Source organism: Conger conger, chromosome 16 (genome assembly GCF_963514075.1).
Source record: "Conger conger chromosome 16, fConCon1.1, whole genome shotgun sequence".
In the NCBI taxonomy this organism is placed as follows: domain Eukaryota; kingdom Metazoa; phylum Chordata; class Actinopteri; order Anguilliformes; family Congridae; genus Conger; species Conger conger.
In genome coordinates, this window is record NC_083775.1 from 31,812,290 (window position 1) to 31,836,339 (window position 24,050).

Genomic DNA, 24,050 nt, shown 5'->3' on the forward strand with positions numbered 1-24,050 from the left:
CCCCGCAAGGCAGTGGGACCCGACCGAGTGGCACCGAGAGTACTGAGGGCCTGTGCAGAGCAGCTGGCAGGGGTGTACACCGACATCTTTAACTCCTCTCTCTCACAGGAAACAGTCCCACGCACCTTTAAGTCCTCCGTCATTGTGCCGGTCCCTAAAAAACAAAACACAACCACAATGAATGACTTCAGACCTGTGGCACTCACTTCAGTTGCCATGAAGTGTCTGGAGAAGCTGGTGCTAGAACAAATAAACTCTGTGGTTCCAGACACTGTTGACCCACTTCAGTTTGCCTACCGCTCGAACAGATCAGTGGACGACACGGTGGCACTAGCACTTCACTCCATATTGCAACACCTGGACTCTCATGACACTTATGCTCGGCTTCTGTTCCTGGATTACAGCTCAGCCTTCCACACAATCAGGCCGCTGAAGCTGACCGCAAAGCTGGCAGACCTGGGAGTACCCACACCCACCCGCAACTGGATCCTGGACTTTCTCACAGACAGGCCACAGGTGGTGAGGATGGGGAAGAAGGTCTCTGCTGAGCTCACAGTGAGTACAGGAACCCCGCAGGGCTGCTGCCTCAGTCCTAAGCTATTTTCACTCTACACATATGACTGTGCCTCCAATCAGGACAATAACACCATCATCAAGTACGCGGATGACACGACCATCCTCGGCCTGATTAAAAGGGAGGATTAAAAAGGAGTCATCATGTAGAGACCTGGTCCACAGGATCATTGCCTATGGGGAGGACAATGATCTGGTTCTAAGCCTGGACAAAACAAAAGAACTCATTCTGGATTTCAGGAAAAAAGCCCCCTCTCTGCAGCCTCTCGTCATCAAGGGTACAGTGGTTGAGCGGACTGAGAGCGACAGGTTCCTGGGCCTTCAGATCAGTGAGAGCCTCAGCTGGGCAAAACACACTGCAGTTACAGTGAAAAAAGCTGAGCGGAGGTTATATTTCATCAGGCTGCTGAATAAGGCCAGACTCGGACTCCAGCCCCTCACCCAAGTCTACAGAGGACTTGTGGAAAGTATCCTCACCAGTGGTATCACAGTGTGGTACGGAAACACCACTATGGCTGAGAGGAAAAAACTGCAACGGGTCATAAAGACAGCAGAGAGAATCATCGGCTCTGATCTCCCCTCCATGGACACTATATACACCCAGCGCTGCAGGAGGAGAGCACAGTGTATCCTCAAGGACAAAGAGCACCCAGCACACACCCTGTTCAAATGGGTGGACTCAGGCTACAACCTGAGGCATCGCAGGCCTGTGAGCATCAAAACTCACAGGGCCCGCTTTCACAACAGCTTCTTCCCAGCCACTGTCAGGCTAGTGGCACAGGACATTAAGGAGGGATGGAAACACCTCACTCCCCACTGACATTATCTGCCCCCAATCACACAGAATGTCCAATATATCCATTCCTCAACATGTGCAATACACTGTAAATCGAGCAAAATATAACAATGTGCAATAAGAAATGTCTCCTTTTTATTTTTTTATTTTTTAATTTTTAATTTTACTTACTCTTGTCTTATATAGGATTGTATTGTATTGTATTGTTTTGTATGTACATCTGCACTGTTTTTACTTGCACTAGCCTCACCTTTATTATTTATTATTTATGTGTATTTTTTACTTGCCTGACTGGAAGAGAACGCACAAGAATTCCAATGTACCTGTACTGTATTGTACCTGTGCAAATGGCAATAAAACTCTGTTCTATTCTAATTTCTACTCGAACAATGATGACTGTGATATTTTCTCCAGTGCAGCAGTGAAACCTTTTCACTGATTTGTTCTGTTGTCCTAATTTAGTTTGGTACATGACAGTTACAGACCCATGTAATGTTCATCATATCCTCCATAACTGTGAGAGCACAGAGAAGCTGCATCTCCATAAAGCTCATGTTCCCTGCAGCCTCTTCTTCTCACACACTGCAGTTCACTCACTTAGATGTACAGCCATTGTGATGGAGGACTGTACATCCTGTTCAGCTAATACAGGCAGACTGCAGACAGACTGCAGATGAGAGGCTCTTGTGTGATGAGGCAGGGCAAACTGAGCCCACTGACACCCTCCCTCTGGTCGGTGCTGTGGCCAGTTTTGAGCTCCATTGTGGGGCTGCTTCACTATTTTTGTATCTTGTAAACTGGTGATCGAGTCCTCCTTGCTGAATGTACTCTGAACCAAATGTCTCCTCATGTCATGTTTTTTTCAATGAGAAGTTTTAAACAAACTAAGAAAATGGATAGTAAGAGAATGATTTTAATGTGCTGACATTAACATTGAGAGAAAGTGCATTACATTTGATTCAATAAAAATGAGAGTCCTTATTGCACAACAAAACTCAATGTTTTAGAGCAGAGCCGCCGAGTGTTACAGATCAGTGCTCCCCCCTCAGCACCTGCAGTAGGTCCCAGCTGCAGCAGTGCAGTCTCTGTGCAGTCTGACTGAGGGAGGTTTTTGTATGGCTCTGTATCACTGTGTGAACACCCCGCTACCACTGATCTCATGTACACTCTGACAGTAATAATCTCCTGCATCTTCAGCCTGGACTCCAGTGATTTTCAGTGTAAACTGCGTCCCAGATCCACTCCCACTGAAACGAACAGGAATCCCAGATTCTTATTGTGGAAAGATATATCAGAAGTTTATGAGCCTGCCCAGGTTTCTGCAGGTACCAGCTGAGAGCAGCATCATCATAAACACACTGACTGGCTGTACAGCTGATAGAGACAGTGTCTCCCTGCTGTCTGGGGTCTGGTTTACATCATACATGGTTTACACATGCAGTCTGTAGTGAGCATACATGGTTTACACTAGCAGTCTGTAGTGAGCATACATGGTTTACACTAGCAGTCTGTAGTGAGCATGCATGGTTTACACTAGCAGTCTGTAGTGAGCATGCATGGTTTACACTCGCAGTCTGTAGTGAGCATACATGGTTTAGATGAGCAGTCTGTAGTGAGCATACATGGTTTACACATGCAGTCTGTAGTGAGCATACATGGTTTACACTAGCAGTCTGTAGTGAGCATGCATGGTTTACACTAGCAGTCTGTAGTGAGCATGCATGGTTTACACTCGCAGTCTGTAGTGAGCATACATGGTTTACACTAGAAGTCTGTAGTGAGCATGCATGGTTTACACTTGCAGTCTGTAGTGAGCATACATGGTTTACACTAGCAGTCTGTAGTGAGAATACATGGTTTAGACTAGCAGTCTGTAGTGAGCATGCATGGTTTACACTAGCAGTCTGTAGTGAGCATGCATGGTTTAGACTAGCAGTCTGTAGTGAGCATGCATGGTTTACACAAGCAGTCTGTAGTGAGCATACATGGTTTACACTACCAGTCTGTAGTGAGCATGCATGGTTTACACTAGCAGTCTGTAGTGAGCATATGTCAGTGGGTCAACAGTCACGCTAGCTTCCCCCACCACCACAGGTACCGGAATCCATCCACCACTAGCAACCAGGACACAGGGATGAATTAAGCACAGTGACTACAATTTTGAATAGTTTCATGACCTGGCAGCCACCCCACTCTGACACCCCAAAAGGGAGGGACGCAATTCGCCCCGGGCCACAGGTGCCAGAACGTCTCCACCTCCAAAAATAAAAAACTAAATCAAAAGGGACTGCTCCCCATTCCTGCCGTCTGGAACCACCGCGGCCGAACACTGTGGGTTTCCCAGATTGCAGTATCCTCCGGTCAGGGGAACAGGGCCGCACTATGGAGAGGAAAAGGCACAGCACCAATTACCCCACTGTGGACTGGACAGAACGGGACACACTGGCGCTTGCGTTTGATGGCGGTGCACGTTCCTCACACCACTGGGGCTCCACTCCCGCTCACCTTCTGCCCAGCCCGGGGCTCGCCGGTTCACTCCAGCTGCCTTCTCTTCCATCTCACCATTCCACAGCCGTCACCACCGCCCCTCTTCACTCGGCCAGCGACACGGTCCCAGGTCTGCCGCCCCACTGCCAGACTCTCCATCACACCTCAAACAAATCCATTTCCCCCCAAGCACAAACGAAAGAAAGGTTACGGCCAAAAAAAACAAAAGGGGGGAAAAAAACGTCCAAACCTTTTTAGAATAATGTGGATCAGAGCCTGTTTACTTCCTGGCTGCCTGAACACCAACTCTCACAAACACCGCTCTTTTGTCCCTTTCCCTGTGTCAGAGGAAACCAGTTAATCAACCGGGCGGAGCTGAGCAGACCAATTACCTTGGTCCACATCCCCGTGCGTGCTCTCAATGAGCTCTCACCAAGCCAGTGGCGGTCCGCTGTCCTGGTTCCGGTTCCGGTTCGGCTTCCTCCTCTTCTGGGGGCTCCCTCCAGGCGTCGCCCACAGGAAAGGCGCACAGGTTGTTCCGTTGATCCGCTCCTACTGATGTCCTTCAGGCTGGGCCACATACACCGGCCGCTCCGGCTGCAGCTGGAAGAAAACCAAAAAGAGAAAGAGAGGCCACCTTGGGGCCAGCTTAGTTAGCTCCCGGTGCATAAAGTTAACATAACACAACACAATATAACAGAACATAAGGTAATGGCGAGAACAGGCCATTTAGCCCAGCAATGCTCACCTTTTCCTACCCCTCAGTGTACCTACTGTATAGTTTGCCTAAAAGCTTAATAGCATCTAACACTATATCAAGCCTGGTCTTGAAAACCCCCACACTGAAGACACACCTCTTCAACCTGCAACTCTCCCCACCCCACTCTACCTCTCTGTAATTGTTTCTGTTCTCAATTGTGTGCCATTACTTGTCTTATAGCTAGTTTGCTAGGATGATATTTGTGCTCGTTTGTTTGGCTATGTGAGCTGTTGATTGTCACTACGTAAGTGTTTATTGTTCTATTGTGTTGTGCTTGATAAGAGTGTCTGCCAAATGCTAATAATGTAGTGTAATGTAGTGTAATTTAATGTTATGTCATGTAATGTGTCTGGTTAAGTAATGTAATGTAATGTGCTGTTACCTGAAGGGGGCATAATCTATCACCATTTACAGATGATAGTTTCAGACCTGTATATGTTTTTTCATCCTCTCTGTATTTGGGCTCATCCCATTGCTGTAACACTCAGGGTGGGGCGCACTGGCCAGATCTGTACAAAACGCTTCCAACTGCAGGTAGACTGTAGTACTCCAGTCCATGGGTGGGGGTGAATGGCTACGCTGTCAACCAATCACCATGGAGAGCCCCAAATACCAGCTGATCAGCACTATGGACCCCAAGTGACATCCTCCGAATGACTAAGCTTCCAGGAAATCACCAAGCAGGACCCCAAATGACATCATCTGAATGGCAATTCTTACAGACAACCCTGCTAACACAAATCAAATAATTTCTGTAGCTGTTGGTTGATTTATGGCTTATTGTAATGTTATGTCTTTTCTTAAAGGAGCACTGTCACGCTTTTTTCAGTCAAGCTTATTTTGATTAAATGCTTAAATTATGTATGTAGGCCTTTTTAAAAATCACCGTCAGTGTAACCATTTCATAAATAAATGGGAAAACTTCTAAGGGCAAATGTGTCCAGTGTCAGTTCGGCGTGAATCTCCAAGGATTAATTGGAAGAAGTATCCACAATCATAAATAAAGAAAATATCTAGCTAACAAGCTGCATCAAAATCTTGGTTGTGGATGTTTCTTCCAATTAATTTTCCTATTGCTGCTGAAGAAGTCTATGAGTACTGCAGGATGTAACAAAGGTTCAAAGTTATTATTGGCTGTGATGCAAACTCTGTGTCCTCCGTTGTCTGTCTCTCTCGCTCATGCAATTCTTCCACCATATCGCTCAGGCTAGCCAAGGTAGGTTCCCTGATATCTGTATGCTAACACAGGCTGGAGATTCAAGCTAAAGCACTGGACATGTTTAGCTTGAATCTCCAGCCTGTGTTACCCAGAAGGCAACGGGCGCTCAACCCCACCCTAATACGCAGAGACTGGTTTATGGGCTCCCATCCATCCAGGCAATCACGTCACACTCCAACGAAAATACAGTAACGTTAGCATACAGATATCACAGAACCTACCTTGGATATCACACACGCACAGGTAATGATTCACACACAGGATATCCATATGAAATAATGTGAAGTAGAGCAATATAACGGTGAGTGTTTTCACATTATGAGCAGGTCCTTCCATCACATTAGACATTGTATTTTTCTACTTCATCTCTCTGATTACTCTGATATTTTCTCCAGTGCAGCAGTCAAACTTTTTCAGCATATTTTCATCACTGATTTATTCTACCAAACTAAATAAAGACTAAACTAAATTTGCCTTCTGGGTAACACAGGCTGGAGATTCAAGCTAAACATGTCCAGTGCTTTAGCTTGAATCTCCAGCCTGTGTTAGCATACAGATATCAGGGAACCTACCTTGGCTAGCCTGAGCGATATGGCGGACAGCTCTGACTTGGCAGAGTTAGAGAACGATTGTGATGAAGAAATACAACCTTACAGTTTTGAATCGGAATTTAGAGAGGAAGAATTGCATGAGCGAGAGAGACAGACAACGGAGGACACAGAGTTTGCATCACAGCCAATAATAACTTTGAACCTTTCACAGTAGGTTTGCTGTTAACTTCCTTTGGATGTGCTGTATTTGTTAATTTTGTAGTTGCTAGTTTGTTCAGTTGATTAATTTTGTCTCATTGCTAAATAATGTTGCATTGGACGCTGTTCAAGTAGATAGCCTCAAGTAGGGGTGTTGGGTTGAGAACCCCTGCTGTAGTACTTTTCCAGTTGGTGCAACAGTAGCACTCTGGCTCCTCCTGTGGTTGGTGTGTGTAATTGCAGCTTAAAACCTGTTAAGCCCTGGCCATATTTTCAGAAAAAACGCCTAAAAAGACATACCCAAAGTAAATGAAGAATTGCTCCACAATAGTAAGGTTCATATGCATGTTCTTGGTGTCTATGGACATCTAGGGACCTCAGAGATGTATTCCCAATTTGTGAAAAGATTGTGACTGTTACTATGCCTGAGTAAATTGGAATAAACAAAAGGAGAAATGTGAAATTTCTATCCTCGCCTGTTTTTCCCCCCTATCTGACAGAGGATAACACCATGCCAACAATGATTGCATGTTGAAAAATGTCATTGTTCACCTTCAGCAAGTCCTTGACTACAAATGTACCACATTTAAATAGAATTTGAACAAAGGGCAAAGCCTCCACAAAGGTTTTAGTAAGGATACTACCAGGCGGACACTTAGTGTGGCCAATTTGGCACAATTTGGCACAATTTGGCACCAAAGTGTGCCAACTGGGTTATTTTCCACTTCCAGTGGAAACTGGCTGGAAAATACAACTTATGTCCATTACTGGAGTCTATTGCCATCTACTGGAGCTTTTGGGTATTACATTTACCTTGTGCTTCATCAAATTCCAGCATTGTGCACAGTATAATATCAATAAAAACAACAAAATGTCTCATTTTGTCTCCAAATGGAGTAGTTTTATTAAAAATAAATAATATGATATACAATAATATAATATCCAAATATAAAGTAAAAACGAATGCCAATGTGCAATATAAAATGTCCACTCCAATAATAGAATAACCAAATATAAAGTGATCAATGTCAATGTGCAATTAGAAAACAAAAATATCACAATTAGTGTAAACAATGTACTCTTGAAAACAACTATTACGCATTCAAATAACTTAAACAGCAACAGTCTTTGCGTTTGCCCACAGCAAACTGTTTCAGGTTTCAGGTTTCAGGCTGCACTGTAATCAAATCCCCTCGACCCTCCCCCTCGCTTGGCTTTCTGTAACGCGTACTGTGAACTCCTCCTCTTCTGAGGCGATTTCATTCGTAGTTGCCGAGTCTGACCATGTCCTTGTCGGCGTTATACACTTTCACAGCGTCACAGCGTCGAAACACAGCGTCAAATAAAACTCTCTAATTCACCAAAAACTTGCGAAACGGCTGTGCGCAACGACTTATTCATTTAGCTATTTTTTTTTACGCGGAATAGTGTCTTTACGCCTGGATGTGAGGTCAGCTGGGTATTGTAGTCTATAGAGTGTTTTATCTCATTCGATTCAGTAGCTTCTCCCCTTTCAAAGGACAACAAACATGGCCGCACCGCAGCTGGCTGTTCAAATAACAGGTACAGTCTTTGCGTTTGCGCACAGCACTGTTTCAGGCTCTGATAACAACATCCCCTCCCCCATCGCCTGCCTACCTCTATGCTTTCTGGGACACCATGCGAAAAGGTCCTCCTCTTCTGAGGCGATTTCATTCGTAGTTGTAAAACTCTTTAATTCACCAAAAAATTTCGAAACGGTCGTGCGCTCGGACTTATTAATTTTGCTTGTTTTTTACGCACATGGAGTAGTGTCTTTACGCCTGGATGTGAGGTCAGCTGGGTATTGTATTCTATAGAATGTTTTATCGCATTCGATTCAGTAGCTTCTCCCCTTTCAAAGGACAACAAACATGGCCGCACAGCAGCTGGCTGTTCGACGGTAAAACCATTTCTTTCTACTTGTCCGACATTTGTAAATATCGTGTATTTGCGGTTTTAAGGTTAAAAATCATTTCTAAATGCACTAAAATACACTTTCGATCGTGTTTTGTGACGAACATTTGAACATTAGGGTCTAAACTTTGAGCAACAGTTGAAAATAAACACCATTGCCCTGTTTTATTATGTTTTCTAGTGGATGGATCAAGCCGCTATTTTTTTCGGCCCGCCTGGCGGGCCGATCGGGCTTAAGAGGTTTTAAGTGATGTATGGATTGAGTGTTCTGGAAGCACGACCCAAACAACACTGATTTAATAAGGTAGGGCGCATTTGTCAAAAATTGTCCTGAAATATATTTGTAATAACCATAAAAATGCCTCAAATCATGATGACAGCTTAAAAACAATGAATTTTACTCACACCTACCTCTAAGAAAAGGACAGACATAAATACCCTTTGACGTGTCAATGCTTTTACACAGGCCAGGATGAAAATGAAGTTTCTGGAGAACATGTATGTGAATATGGAGTTTGGGAAAGAGTAAGAGGAACAGTGTCAGAGTGTGGAGAACATTCCTCCCTCCCTGTGGTCTCTGTCAGAGTGTGGAGAACATTCCTCCCTCCCTGTGGTCTCTGTCAGAGTGTGGAAAACATTCCTCCCTCCCTGTGGTCTCTGTCAGAGTGTAGAGAACATCCCTCCCTCCCTGTGGTCTCTGTCAGAGAGTGGAGAACATTCCTCCCTCCCTGTGGTCTCTGTCAGAGAGTGGAGAACAATCCTCCCTCCCTGTGGTCTCTGTCAGAGTGTGGAGAACATTCCTCCCTCCCTGTGGTCTCTGTCAGAGAGTGGAGAACATTCCTCCCTCCCTGTGGTCTCTGTCAGAGAGTGGAGAACAATCCTCCCTCCCTGTGGTCTCTGTCAGGGGAAATTATATCTGAGGTGAGCTGCACTTGCATCACTGAACAAATGCAGGACTCATTGCTGAAATACAAGTTTTCTCTGCACGCTGAACTCTGTTGACTTCTCTGAATCACCTCAATAATCTTTGAATGGTCTGTAGATGTCAGCTAATTCCTATTTAAGGTTCTGGGAATGTATACAAATAATAAAAATATATATTTTTCATAAGAAGAAAAAGAAAATTGCACTTAGGATGACGGTTATCTTTTTGTTGAGAACAGCCCTTCCTGCGTCTTTTACTTGTTATGGATTTGATGCTTTTAACTTGTGGAAGAACCTATGCACTTGTAAATTGCTTTGGATTAAAAGTGTGTGCGAAATGACAAAAAAGGAAAAAAAAATCAAAAATAAATATATTATCCAGGAAACGTACAGGATCCCCTCATTTAAGGTAACAATGACCAACATGAAAAAACCTGTTTTGTATCAAATTATGATTTAACCCTGTTGAAACCTCTAATAGAGTATGCACAAAAATGATCATCAAAATATGTACTCTGTTTTAGAGAAAATGAACCAAATTTCTCATCATGTCTCAAATGTTTTTTGTTTTTTAAATGAGACGTTTTAAACATACTAAAAAAATTGACCTTTAGAAGAAGATATTCATTTACATTGAGATAAAGAGCATTAAATTTGAGAATATGGGAGTTATTATTGCATAAAGTACTTCAGTGTTTTAGAGCAGAGCCCCTCAGTGTTACAGATCAGTGCTCCCCCCTCAGCACCTGCAGTAGGTCCCAGCTGCAGCAGTGCAGTCTCTGTGCAGTGTGACTGAGGGAGGTTTTTGTACGGCTCTGTATCACTGTGTGAACACCCAGCTACCACTGATGTAATGTGCACTCTGACAATAATAATCTCCTGCATCTTCAGCCTGGACTCCAGTGATTTTCAGTGTAAACTGAGTTCCAGATCCACTCCCACTGAAACGATCAGGAATCCCAGACTGACGAGTGGTTGAAAGATAGACCAGAAGTTTAGGAGCCTGACCAGGTTTCTGCAGGTACCAGTGGAGCCAGTGGTCACCGTCAGAATCAACGTATACACTCTGACTGACTGTACAGCTGATAGAGACAGTGTCTCCCTGCTGAACAGCCTGAGCTGATGGAGACTGAGTCACAAGTATATCTGCCATTGATTCTGGAAAGAAAAACATGGAAATTTTTTAATAGTGTCAACCAATATTATTGTACAGAAAAAAAATTACAGAAAAATGTTTTTGGGAAAAAAGCCATAGATTTGCAATTTCAATTACTCACCCTGAACAAAGAGTCCCAATATCAGCAGCAGTAGAAAGACTGACATCATCATAATGCTGCCTGTGTCAGTGTCTGTGAAAGGACTGGACAGTCACTGATCAGTACTGGGGGTCTTAAAGTGTGTGGAGCAGTGAGGCAGGACAGGTATGCAAAGCCCCTTCCTCTATACAAATCCTGTCACACACAGTTAGAGGAGCTCTGATGTGTGAACAGCAGTGGGTCTATAGAGGGCTGGAATACATGTTCACTGCAAAAAATAATAATAATATCAGTCTAAATAAGACCGAAATATTGCCAATGAGGTCCCACACTTTTAAGATTTACCAATAATTTTCATAATGAACTATTTTCTACTTGAGAGAAAAACACAAGATTGTAATAGTCATTACAATGCACCGTTTACTGTTGTTTTTGCCCTCACATTGTGTGCATTAACGGAACATTTTCTGAAAAGATATTGCTCTTTTATCTACAGTATGTCTAAGTATTCATATTTGCCTGCATATGAATGGAGAGTCTTAAACTTGAGCTCAATAAATTTTGTTTTGAAGTAGGTTTCAGTATTGAAAATGACAGTTATCTGAAGTCAGTGTTATCACATATACACAGGGAATGATTCAAACACAGTTTATCCAAACTCAATGGTGAGTTTTTCTTTTTGCAATCATGAGCAGGTCCTTCCTTCACATATGACACTGTAGTTTTCAGATGATTAGAATGGGAAGCCTGTGTTAACTTCTGTTTATACAGGGATAGCTGAAGAAGGACACTTTCTGCTTCATCTCTTTTATCACTGTGAGATTTTTCCAGTGCAGCAGTGAATCTTTTTCATCATATTTTCATCACTGATTTGTTCTACCAAACTAAATTAAGACCAAACTAAATTTAGTCCTAATTTAGGATTCTACTGTAATGCGTAGGGGAAACTGAGCCCACTGACACCCTCCCTCTGGTCAGTGCTGTGGCCAGTTTTGAGCTCCCTTGTGGGGCTGCTTCAAACAGTCAGCACTGCCCAGGTGTGATTTAATACCAGGCTGTGGTTTCCTCTCTGGTATTATACTGTAGTGCACAGTCTCTCAATGAGGGTGGTACCACCCCCCAGGGGCCGTTCTGACATTGCAATGGGGCGCTGGAAGCACCATGGATGAGAGGTCGGCATTTGGACTATTATAGGGGGTGTTTTTACATTACATTACATGAAATGTTATTTTATTAATCAGTGCTGATACTGATGATTGCACAAGACCATGTTCAGGGTTTTTAGCCTGTGGGATGTTTTGTTTTGTACTGGGACAAGACCCTCGTAGAACAGCACCACAGAGCTGTATAAAGATGGAAGAGAGTTAGAGGTGTAGCAGCCACCACTTCTAAACATGATACATACATATCTCATAACATTAAAGGTAATGTAGCCAATAGTTCAATTTTCTTCTTTTTTTTCTTTTTTTTTACATTTAGACTACTTTTTCACAGTAGGTTTGCTGTTAACTTTCTTTGGATGTGCTGTATTTGTTCAAGTAGAGAGCCTCAAGTAGGGGTGTTGGGTTGAGAACCCCTGTTGTAGTACAGTTGGAGCAACAGTAGCACTCTGGCTCCTCCTGTGGTTAGTGTGTGTAATTGCAGCTTTTGTGATGTATGGATTGAGTGTTCTGGAAGCACGACCCAAACAACACTGATTTAATAAGGTAGGGCGCATTTGTCAAAAATTGTCCTGAAATATATTTGGAATAACCATAAAAATGCCTCAAATCATGATGACACCTTATAAACAATTTTTCTCACACCTACCTCTAGGAAAAGGACAAGACATAAATATCCTTTGACGTGTCAATGTTTTTACACAGCCCAGGATGAAAATTAAGTTTCTGGAGAACATGGATGTGAATATGGAGTTTGGGAAAGAGTAAGAGGAACAGTGTCAGAGTGTGGAGAACATTCCTCCCTCCCTGTGGTCTCTGTCAGAGTGTGGAGAACATTCCTCCCTCCCTGTGGTCTCTGTCAGAGTGTGGAGAACATTCCTCCCTCCCTGTGGTCTCTGTCAGAGTGTGGAGAACATTCCTCCCTCCCTGTGGTCTCTGTCAGGGGAAATTATATCTGGGGTGAGCTGCACTTGCATCACTGAACTAATGCAGGACTCATTGTTGAAATACAAGATTTCTCTCCACACTGAACTCTGTTGACTTCTCTGAATCACCTCAGTAATCTTTGAATGGTCTGTAGATGTCAGCTCATTCCTATTTTTGATTATTTTCTAAAGATTCTGGGAATGTATACAAATAATAAAAATATATATTTTTAAAAAGAATAAAAAGAAAATTGCACTTACGATGACTGGTATCTTTTTGTTGAGAACAGCCCTTCCTGCGTCATTTACGAGTTCTGGATTTGAGGCTTTTAACCTGTTGAAGAACCTATGCACTTGTAAATTGCTTTGGATTAAAAGCGTGTGTGAAATGACAAAATTGTTTAAAAAAATTTGTAATGAATATATTATCCAGGATGGTGCAGTGGGTCGCACTGCTGCCTCACAGCAAGGAGGTCCTGGGTTCGAATCCCCGTCGGCCGGGGCCTCTCTGTGCGGAGTTTGCATGTTCTCCCCGTGTCTGTGTGGGTTTCCTCCGGATACTTCGGTTTCTTCCCACAGTCCAAAGACATGCAGGTTAGGCTGATTGGAGAGTCTAAATTGCCCATAGGTGTGAGTGAATGGTGTGTGTGCCCTGTGATGGACTGGCGACCTGTCCAGGGTGTATTCCTGCCTTTTGCCCAATGTATGCTGTGATAGGCTCCAGCCCCCCTGCGACCCTGTTCAGGATAAGCGGGTTCCGATAATGGATGGATGGATGGATATTATCCAGGAAACGTACAGGATCCCATCATCAAATTTAAGGTAACAATGACCAACAAGAAAAAACCTGTTTTGTATCAAATTATGATTTAACCCTGTTGAAACCTCTAATAGAGTATGCACAAAAATGATCATCAAAACATTTACTCTGTTTTAGAGAAAATGAACCAAATTTCTCCTCATGTCTCAAGTGTTTTTTGTTTTTTAAATGAGACGTTTTAAACATATGTAGGAACTTCAACTTCCACATTCCCACAGGACAATTCCACCCCGCATGACGTCTCGCTTGGTTCAGCCAATCCCGTAATGGCGGGAGCAATAAACTTTCCCGTATAAGAGCAAGACACGTTCTTGGGATCTCTCTTCTTCTGCTTCTTCTCTTCTCTCTTCTCTCTTCTCTTCGCCCACTTCTTCGACGCACCCTTATTGGCCATTCGCTTCAGCTCATCTGCTCCGAGACTCGGTGAATGCTGCACAGCGCACTACCAGGCCTACGGACACACCCAGTTACCTCGCGGTAACTTCTTGGCCTATAGCGAGTGGAAACTGGTGTACGCGGAACGCTACATCAGTTTACTCCTGCAAAGCTAACCAACGAGCAACAGCAACGAACTTTTCCACCAGGAAAAAGGACCAGCGAACATCCTTCCAGCAACCGAGCGGACCAGACAACAACACGCTATAAGACGGGAACGCCCCAGCTTTGCACACCTCTCCAGGACACGCGTTCACAGCACCATCGCGGCTCCTATAAGGACAGCACGTCTTTTGCGTTTGGACTCAGTAAGAGAACAAACATTCAGGCATAGCCAGTGTTTAGTTTAGTCTTGACTGATACTGTGAATCTGTGTTCTATATTTGCCGTCTTACCATTTGAATGTATTCTGTTAGCCGTGTATGTACGTGAATTGATTAGTCGTCTTTCGCACATATATAGAGTGAACTACACAAGTAGTCGCTCTTTTCACAGCTAACACTAATACTCATTAACACACCCAGAACTCTAGCTTACCCAAGCTAGCTACTCCCACTTTTATCTTTCCTTTGTTCAGGCGACACGCGCGCTTGCGCGCGCCCACACACACACGCACACACTAATTCCCGTTAGTTTATTTGTTCTGTGTTTGTACGTTGTTTAATAAATATGTTTTATTAAACCCCGGTGTCCGTTTTGGAATCACATAGACATGAGAGCCGAGTTAAAGCAGTCTTTCGAAGAACTTCCAACCTTCAGGTTATCGGTGTGTTCAATCATTAATATGGGTTATTTTAATTATTTATTGAAATACTAAATTTGTGGATGGATATTTCTGATAACAGTAATTTTATGAGACTGATTACTTTTTGAAGTTGTACTGCTACATAACATTAACTGGCGCCCCGGTTTCGTAGAGAGTACAATCCCTACGTTATTTGGCGGCCCGTGCGAGGACCCTACATAATTTGGAGCCCCGTGCGAGGACCCCTACATATTTTGGAGCCCGTGCGAGGACCCCTACACATACTAAAAAAATTTACCCTTAGAAGAAGATTGTCATTTACATTGAGATAAAGTGCATTAAATTTGAGAATATGGGAGTTATTATTGCATAAAGTAGTTCAGTGTTTTAGAGCAGAGCCCTTCAGTGTCTCGGGTCAGTGCTCCCCCCTCAGCACCTGCAGTAGGTCCCAGCTGCAGCAGTGCAGTCTCTGTGCAGTCTGACTGAGGGAGGTTTTTGTACGGCTCTGTATCACTGTGTGAACACATTTTTACTGTTGATCTTATGTACACTCTGACAGTAATAATCTCCTGCATCTTCAGCCTGGACTCCAGTGATTTTCAGTGTAAACTGAGTCCCAGATCCACTCCCACTGAAACGATCAGAAATCCCAGACAGGCGTTGTGTGGCATACTTAATCAGAAGTTTAGGAGCCTGGCCAGGTTTCTGCAGGTACCAGTGGAGCCAGTGGTCACCATCAGAATCAAGATTTACACTCTGACTGACTCTACAGCTGATAGAGACAGAGTCTCCCTGCTGAACAGCCTGAGCTGATGGAGACTGAGTCAGCACTATATCTGCCATTGATTCTGAAAAAGAAAACAAAAAATATAGGTCAATGGACATTAATATTATCAGACATTGTGTAATATTCTGGTAAATTTCAATTGACAATAATGGTACTGTTGTGATAAGAGTTGTATTGTAAAAAGCAAGCAAATAAAATTCATGTCAGCAAAAGCTAAAAAGTATCTGTCTCACCCAGTACAAAGAGTCCCAGCATCACCAGCAGTAGAATGTTTGACATCATAATGCTGCCTGTGTCAGTGTCTGTGAAAGGACTGGACAGTCACTGATCAGTACTGGGGGTCTTAAAGTGTGTGGAGCAGTGAGGCAGGACATGTATGCAAAGCCCCTTCCTCTATACAAATTCTGTCACACACAGTTAGAGGAGCTCTGATGTGTGAACAGCAGGGGGTCTATAGAGGGCTGGGACACGTGCACTGTTCACTGCTATTTTTACTCTGTCAAACATTCAAATACCAAAATAACAGTTTCTGACATTGGACTGTAAAGGAAGTTGTGTACATGATCAAGAAGGGCTGAAGTGGTAAGATTGTGTAAAACATGAGTTGAGTAAATGTATGTTTTGTATTCTGATGGCAGTTTTTATGGGAGTTCAGAAAATCAAGGACCTCAGTCAGGTACAAGGCATTATTCAGTTACAGTAAATCCATATACATTTAATGAAAAGTGAAATTCTGTTTTTCCTTAATTCACTCTGAAGACCATCTTTCTCTGTATTGAATATGCTTGTATTTCAACAACTGAAAATTAAGCAGCTTGGGGGAAACAGAGCTGACAACAGAAACCCTTATTCCATGTCTAAACCAGGATTGATCTGTATTTGTTCCCTGATCTGTCTTTCCTTTCCTCCACCAATGCTGGACGCACAGAGAAGTCAGCAGCCACTGATGTTCATTCAGCTCTTTTATTAAGCTGTTGGAGGATCATATCAGAAGCAGCAGTGATGCTCTGACTGGTCAGGGTGTGTAGCAGTGTGCTGGGAGAGGTCTGGACTGAGTGAGTGACTCACTGTTCTGGACTGAGTGACTCCACTGTTCTGGACTGAGTGACTCCACTGTTCTGGACTGAGTGACTCCACTGTTCTGGACTGAGTGACTCCACTGTTCTGGACTGAGTGACTCACTGTTCTGGACTGAGTGACTCCACTGTTCTGGACTGCTTGCTGTTCACTGCTGCTGGGTCCTTGTCTTCAACTAATTTACAATGCATTCACTTAGAAATTTGTGTCTTTGGTTAGAGCACTGCATCAAAACAAGAAATGCCTGATGCCCAGGGAGTGATTATGAAGCAAAGTCATTTTCAATTATTTTTAATAACATAACAAAGTCTTGGGTATGCTGAAAATAAAGCCACATGAAGAAAAAGTGTATTAAATGTAGGAATATGAGAGATATTATTGCACAGTGTAGCTCAGTGTTTTAGAGCAGAGCCCCTCAGTGTCTCGGGTCAGTGCCTCCCCCCTCAGCACCTGCAGTAGGTCCCAGCTGCAGCAGTGCAGTCTCTGTGCAGTCTGACTGAGGGAGGTTTTTGTTTGGCTCTGTATCACTGTGTGAACACAGCTTTACTGCTGATCTCATAGTTGCTCATTACACATCTTTAGTTTAAAATAAAACAGTTTAATCTGGGCAGTCTGTGTGCTCCAGAGAACCTCCAGAGCTTCCAGAGGCCAGAGAATTCCAAAGTAACATAATAATAATAATAATAATAATAATAATAATACATTTTATTTGAAGTGGCACCTTTCTGGACACTCAAGGTCACCTTACATTGTGCAAAATACAAAATAAACATGGTAAAAACAAAATATCCCATTTAAAATCATCAACAAAAAAGAAAACATGATACAATATATCCAATTAAAAATAATTTACAATGAACATACAATTAATATCAAACAAACAGACAGCAGACAGAGATAGACACAACAACATGTAAAGGGAAGGCAACAGTCAGGGGTATGCAAGAGTAAACAGATGAGTTTTGAGAAGTTTTTTGAAGGATGACAGTGACTCTGTATGGCGGATGTGTATGGGTAGAGAGTTCCAGAGCCTGGGTACTGTAGAGCTGAATTCTTGAGCACCCATAGTAGAGAGTCGGGTGGTGGGGATAGACAGGAGGCCAGCTGAGGAGGAGCGGAGAGTGCGAGTTGGGGTGTAGTCGTGAAACAGTTGGAAGTATCCTAGTCTTTATACATTATAGCTAACCAATCAGTTGTCATATAACTTCACATTGTCTCTCTTAACCCGCCTTAATATTTTCTGTCACTCTATGAAAGCTGAGCTGTCTTAACCTTTCGCCTCTATAATGATGCAAGCAAATTGGGCTGGTGATCACTAACTCAAAACATTTCTCTGCAAAGACCCACATTGCTTGCACTGCATCACGCAGTCAAAACAGGCCGTATCCAACGCCATGGTTTTTAAACACCTGATTAAGTGTTCTCTGCACTTTCATTATACAATTGTACTTTGCAGCTCAATGTGTTTAACAGACACACAGTTCTAATTGCTCAAGATGACTGACTTATTCATTTTAACATAATTAATAATAATTCTTCAAACATTATGGATTAACATTGTAGTACTGAACAGTATTTGAAATATAGTATATAGATACAGTGGGAGCAATAATTATTTGATCCCTTGCTGATTTTGTAGGTTTGCCCAATTACAAAGAATGGAACTGTGTAGAATTTCAATCATAGGTATATTTTAACATTGAGAGACAGAATATCACAAAAGAATCCACAATAACAACATATAATAATGTTGAAATAATTATGAAATAAGTATTTGATCCCCTACCAATCAGCAATAATTCTGGCTCCCACAGACCAGTTAGTTTTCCATTAAGAAGTACTCCTGTGGAACATGTTCTTCAAACAGCTCAGGACACAAGGCATTATGCAAAATAAAATTGTGAGTATCACTAAGACTGGTCCTATTAAACTCCCTAACCAAGGGCCTAGGCTACCAAACCATATTCTTTTAGAAAATCAAAGGGATTCCAATCTGTATTGATCCCAGATCCCTTTGCTGTCCCATTTCAAATTTCTTTGAGCTTATCTAGAGTCCCATTATCAGCACTATTCTGGGGGATGTTTAATTTTAAATTTTATTTTAGGTGCAACCGGAGTCTCCTATGATCGTACACACTCCTCCTGTCACTGTGTTATGCATATCTAATACTGTAAAACCCCACGTTAACCCAGTGCGGGCGAAGGTATCTGCATGCTTGTCCTTCTGGTGTTGCTGAAAGAATGTTAATTGGGTTAAATATTAGGGACTGCTATGCAGAGAGAGAGTCTAGATCAGCCAATAAATAAAATAATGTTAATTGGGTCAAATATTAGTGACTGCTATGCAGAGAGAGTCTAGATCAGCCAATAAATAAAATAATGTTAATTGGGTTAAATATTAGTGACCGCTATGTGGAGAGACTAGATCAGCCAATAAATAAACTATGTTACAAAGACAGTAGTACCACTCTGCCTTCCGCTCTCTACTGGTTCGGGCTGACCAAGAATCTCCACAATAGGGCCAACAAATTTACTTTTGTTATCTGACTCCATTTTAAATGGGAATTTAGAATTTGGTCTTAATCATGCGTGACGCTCGGAGTGCTTCCACTTGACTCTCCCTTATATGCCACCATTACTCAATATATGCTCCCGGGATTAGCCCTATTGCTGAAAAAGGTATAAAATGAATTAGAGCCATGGAGATCACGCAAGTTAAAAGCAAGGATTTCTTAACAAGCAGGTAGGTCATTATCTTAGAATTCAACAGTTAATACAGAAATTGAGAAGAGAAATATAAAGTCAATAATCTTACCCAGCCTAATCAAATACACACAAACACAGAAAATGCACATGTGTGGGAAGTCAGATGTGATCTTCCCTGATTGGTTTGTCTTCCTTCCTTTTATGTGTTATTTTATGTTTCCCTAGATCCTCTGGCTTTTGCTTGAACTATGAAAACTGGTGTGACAGGGGCACATATTCCCCCCAGTGAACTGGCAGGTGGTTCCAAGCATTTTCCCCACACTGCCATTACGTGTCTAGTGCGACAGCAGTCCCTTTAGTTAAATTAGTGTTGGTCATTTCCCGCATTTGAGTGGCATTTAAGGCTAAATTACAATGGGTAGTTCTTCCCATATCTAAATTACCGCTCCCTTTGAAGCAGACCCAGGGTTCTGGGTTGTATTTGGGCAATAGTTTTTACAGGGGATTGGTGGCTTGGTAGTACAGAGTGGCCATTCCAAAAAGCATTGGAAGGACCCGGCAGGTGTCGTCCCTGTGTGGGCAGTGGCCTTCGCAGCAGAATTTCCTTGAGAGATAGCGTTTGGCTGGCCTATGTGAATGGTAAATTTACATATTGCAACAGATGTAGGCAAAAGAATGGCCTCTAGGAGGCAATGCACCAAATGTCCATATTGAATAGCTTTTCCTGAGGAAGTAAGAAAACCTCTGTGTTCCCAAAGGGTTCTGAAATCGCACTACCCCAAAAAGCATATCTGCTGTCAGTGAAAATATTTACAGTTTTACCTTGGGACAAATAGGTGTATTTAAGAGCAAAAATTCAGCAGCCTGAATTTCCTGGTTTTCAATAAGGGCATTTTGATCAAACTTCAACAACTTCAGTGATTTCCAGTGTAAACTGAAATTTGTGGAGCAATAAATCAGAAGTTTAGGAGCCTGATCAGGGTTCTGCAGGTACCAGTGCAGATAGTGGCCATAGCTTGAGTAGTAGTAAACGCTCTGACTGACTCTACAGCTGATAGACAGTGTCTCCCTGCTGAACAGCCTGAGCTGATGGAGACTGAGTCAGAACTACATCTGCCATTGATTATGAAAAACAAAACAAGAATATCAGTATAAAATCATTGCCACCCAATTCCTAATATTCTGGTAAACCTGAACAAAATAGAAGGTTTTCAGAACATATTCCAGAACAAAAATACAACAAAGGGTTTTATGAAATAACAAACGTTTTTTTCTAACATATCATCAAAAACTTAAATTCCCAATTACAATGAGGTCAGAGTTTCTCACCACGAACAAAGAGTCTCAACATCACCAGCAGTAGAAAGGCTGTGACATCTTCATCATGCTATAAGGTTCGAGGAATGGCGGAGAGCCAGGAGCGACTAAGGGTAACCCCTTGTAAGCGGGCACGCGAACGTGTCCGCCACTAAACCCCAGAAGGTAGAAGAAACAAAATAAAGGAAATAGCCCCAAAGAACGGCAAAGGAAAATAAAGCAACCCTTAAAAACCAGGGCGAATAACCCAACCAAAATGAGTGCTGATAACGAGCACTAAAACCCCAGACCGGTGACAAAATAAAATAACAACCTAGAAAGAAAAACACTAGGACGAAAACAAAGAACCTTGAGACACAGCTCAGGAAAAGACACAAACCAAAATACATGTACCGGGGACAACGTCCCTCACCCGCAAGCTCACACGAGCTGAAAATGAAATCAAAGAAAAACAAAGAACCTTACAGAAGGTGTCAGCCATGCACACAGCACCAACAGGCTGAGCATCTTCCTTACCTTTTCTTTTTGTTTTGTTTTTTAAAATGAGACAGAAACCCGAACCTGCACGATACCTGACTCAATAAGGCTCAGAGTCTTACCGCGTGCATACCGGCTTGGTATTAGAGCGAACAGTAACACCAAAGCGTCGACCGACTGTCATAGAGTGCTTTAAATACCCTCCGGAGGTAGGCTCCCTAGGCACTAGTGAAAATAATAAAGCCCCCTGGTGACCACCACTGGAACTACCTACAAACCCTGACACATGCCGCCTGTGTCAGTGTCTGTGAAAGGACTGGACAGTCACTGATCAGTACTGGGGGTCTTAAAGTGTGTGGAGCAGTGAGGCAGGACAGGTATGCAAAGCCCCTTCCTCTATACAAATCCTGTCACACACATTTAGAGGAGCTCTGATGTGTGAACAGCAGTGTGTCTATAGAGGGCTGGGACATGTGCACTGTTCACTGCTATTTTTAATCTGTCAAACATTCAAATGTCAAAATAACGGTTTCTGACATTGAGCTGTGTTCATGTAGACGTGCGAATATGTGTCCATGGTGAAGAAGGGATGAAGTGGTAAGATTGTGTAAAATATGAGTTGAGTAAATGTACATGTTTTCTATTCTGATGGCAGTTTCTATGGGAGTTCAGAAAGTCAAGGACCTAATTGAGGCACATGGAATTATTCAGTTACAGCATATCCATATACATTTAATGTACAGTCTGACTGAGGGAATGCTGGGCTAACTGTCGAAGGCCATTTTCTACTTCATCTCTCTGATAACTGCGATTTTCTCCAGTCCAGCTTTGGAACTTTTTCCATGATATGTTCATCAGTGATTTTTTTCTGTTGTCCTAATTTAGTATGTTTGATCATATTTACAAACAAATGTCATTTCTGCAATGTCCTCCATCAGCACTGAAAAGCTGCTTCTCCCATCTCCCATACAGCACATTCTCCCAGCAACCCCTTCTTTAGCTCTGAGTTTAATACCCTCCCCCCATTTCAACGCAGACTAAAAATACACCTTTTAAAACATTACCTTAGTCCTACCTCCTGACCCCCCCCCCCACTCCGATATCCCTATTCCTCCTGTCCAACCCAAAAACATTTTTTGTAAGTTTTTAAATAATCAAAAAAATAATAGAATTGTACTTATGTTGACATAGTGTCAACCAATATTATGGGGGATAAAAAAGAAAAAGCCAGATTTGCATTTGTAAAACATAATACAAATCCACAGTGATCAATTTCAATGACTCACCCTCAACAAAGAATCCCAATATCACCAGCAGTAGAATGTTTGACATCATCATAATACTGCCTGTGTCAGTGTCTGTGAAAGGACTGGACAGTCATTGATCAGTACTGGGGGTCTTAAACTGTGTGGAGCAGTGAGGCAGGACAGGTATGCAAAGCCCCTTCCTCTATACAAATCCTGTCACACACAGTTAGAGGAGCTCTGATGTGTGAACAGCAAGGGGTCGATAGAGGGCTGTGATACATGTATACTGCAATGAACAGGTATTTTAATCATAAAAAATAAGATTTTAATCCTAAATTTATGAATAGACAAAAATCTGCCATTGAGGTCAGACTGGTTCATTCAATTTAACATTTGCCATAAGGGAAAGACAATTTCACTTGTCCAGCAAATGGTTAAAATAAGCTACTATTAATTTGATTCTACGACTCATTACAAGACAACAAGCAATGCTCTCTTTACTGCTGTTTTTGCTGTGTGTGCACTAATAGAACATTTTCTGAAATGATATTACACTTGTATGTACAGTATGTCTAAGTGGTCACAGCTACCTTCATACTGGGCTGAGATTCTTTAAAACTTGTGTTTCATAAATTGTTCTTTCTGAAGGAAGTTCCACTATCAGAAATGAAAAAGTCAGTGATATCACGTGGACACAGGGAAAGATTCAACCTCAATTTATCCATGTGAAATGAAAGTGAATTCAAAAATGGTGACTTTTTCCTCATGCCACAATTAGCAGGTCCATTAGACACTGTAGTTTTAAAATGATTAGAATGAGAAGTCTTGTGTTAAAAGAGGGAATACTGGCCTAATTTCTACTTCAACTATGATTACTGTGATATTTTCTCCAGTGCAGCAGTGAAACCTTTTCATTATATTTTCATCACTGATTTGTTCTGTTGTCCTAATTTAGTTTGGCAAGCAGACTGCAGACAGACTGCTGATGAGAAAGGCTCTTGTGTGATGAGGCAGGGCAAACTGAGCCCACTGACACCCTCCCTCTGGTCGGTGCTGTGGCCAGTTTTGAGCTCCATTGTGGGGCTGCTTCACAATTTTTGTGTTTTCTTCAGTCTGCATCTTGTAAAGTGGTGATAGAGTCCTCCTTCCTGAATGTGCTATGAACCAAATTTCTCCTCATGTCATGTTTTTCCAATGAGAAGTTTTAAACAAACTAAGAAAATGGACAGTAAGAGGAAGATTTTGATGAGCTGACATTAACATTGAGAGAAAGTGCATAACATTTGATTAAATAAAAATGAGAGTCCTTATTGCACAACAAAACTCAATGTTTTAGAGCAGAGCCGCTCAGTGTTACAGATCAGTGCTCCCCCCTCAGCACCTGCAGTAGGTCCCAGCTGCAGCAGTGCAGTCTCTGTGCAGTCTGACTGAGGGAGGTTTTTGTACGGCTCTATATCACTGTGTGAACGGCAAGCTTTCACTCTGCTGACAGTAATAATCTCCTGCATCTTCAGCCTGGACTCCAGTGATTTTCAGTGTAAACTGAGTCCCAGATCCACTCCCACTGAAACGATCAGGAATCCCAGACTGGCGATTTGTGTCATCATAAATCAGAAGTTTTGGAGGTTGACCAGGTTTCTGCAGGTACCACTGC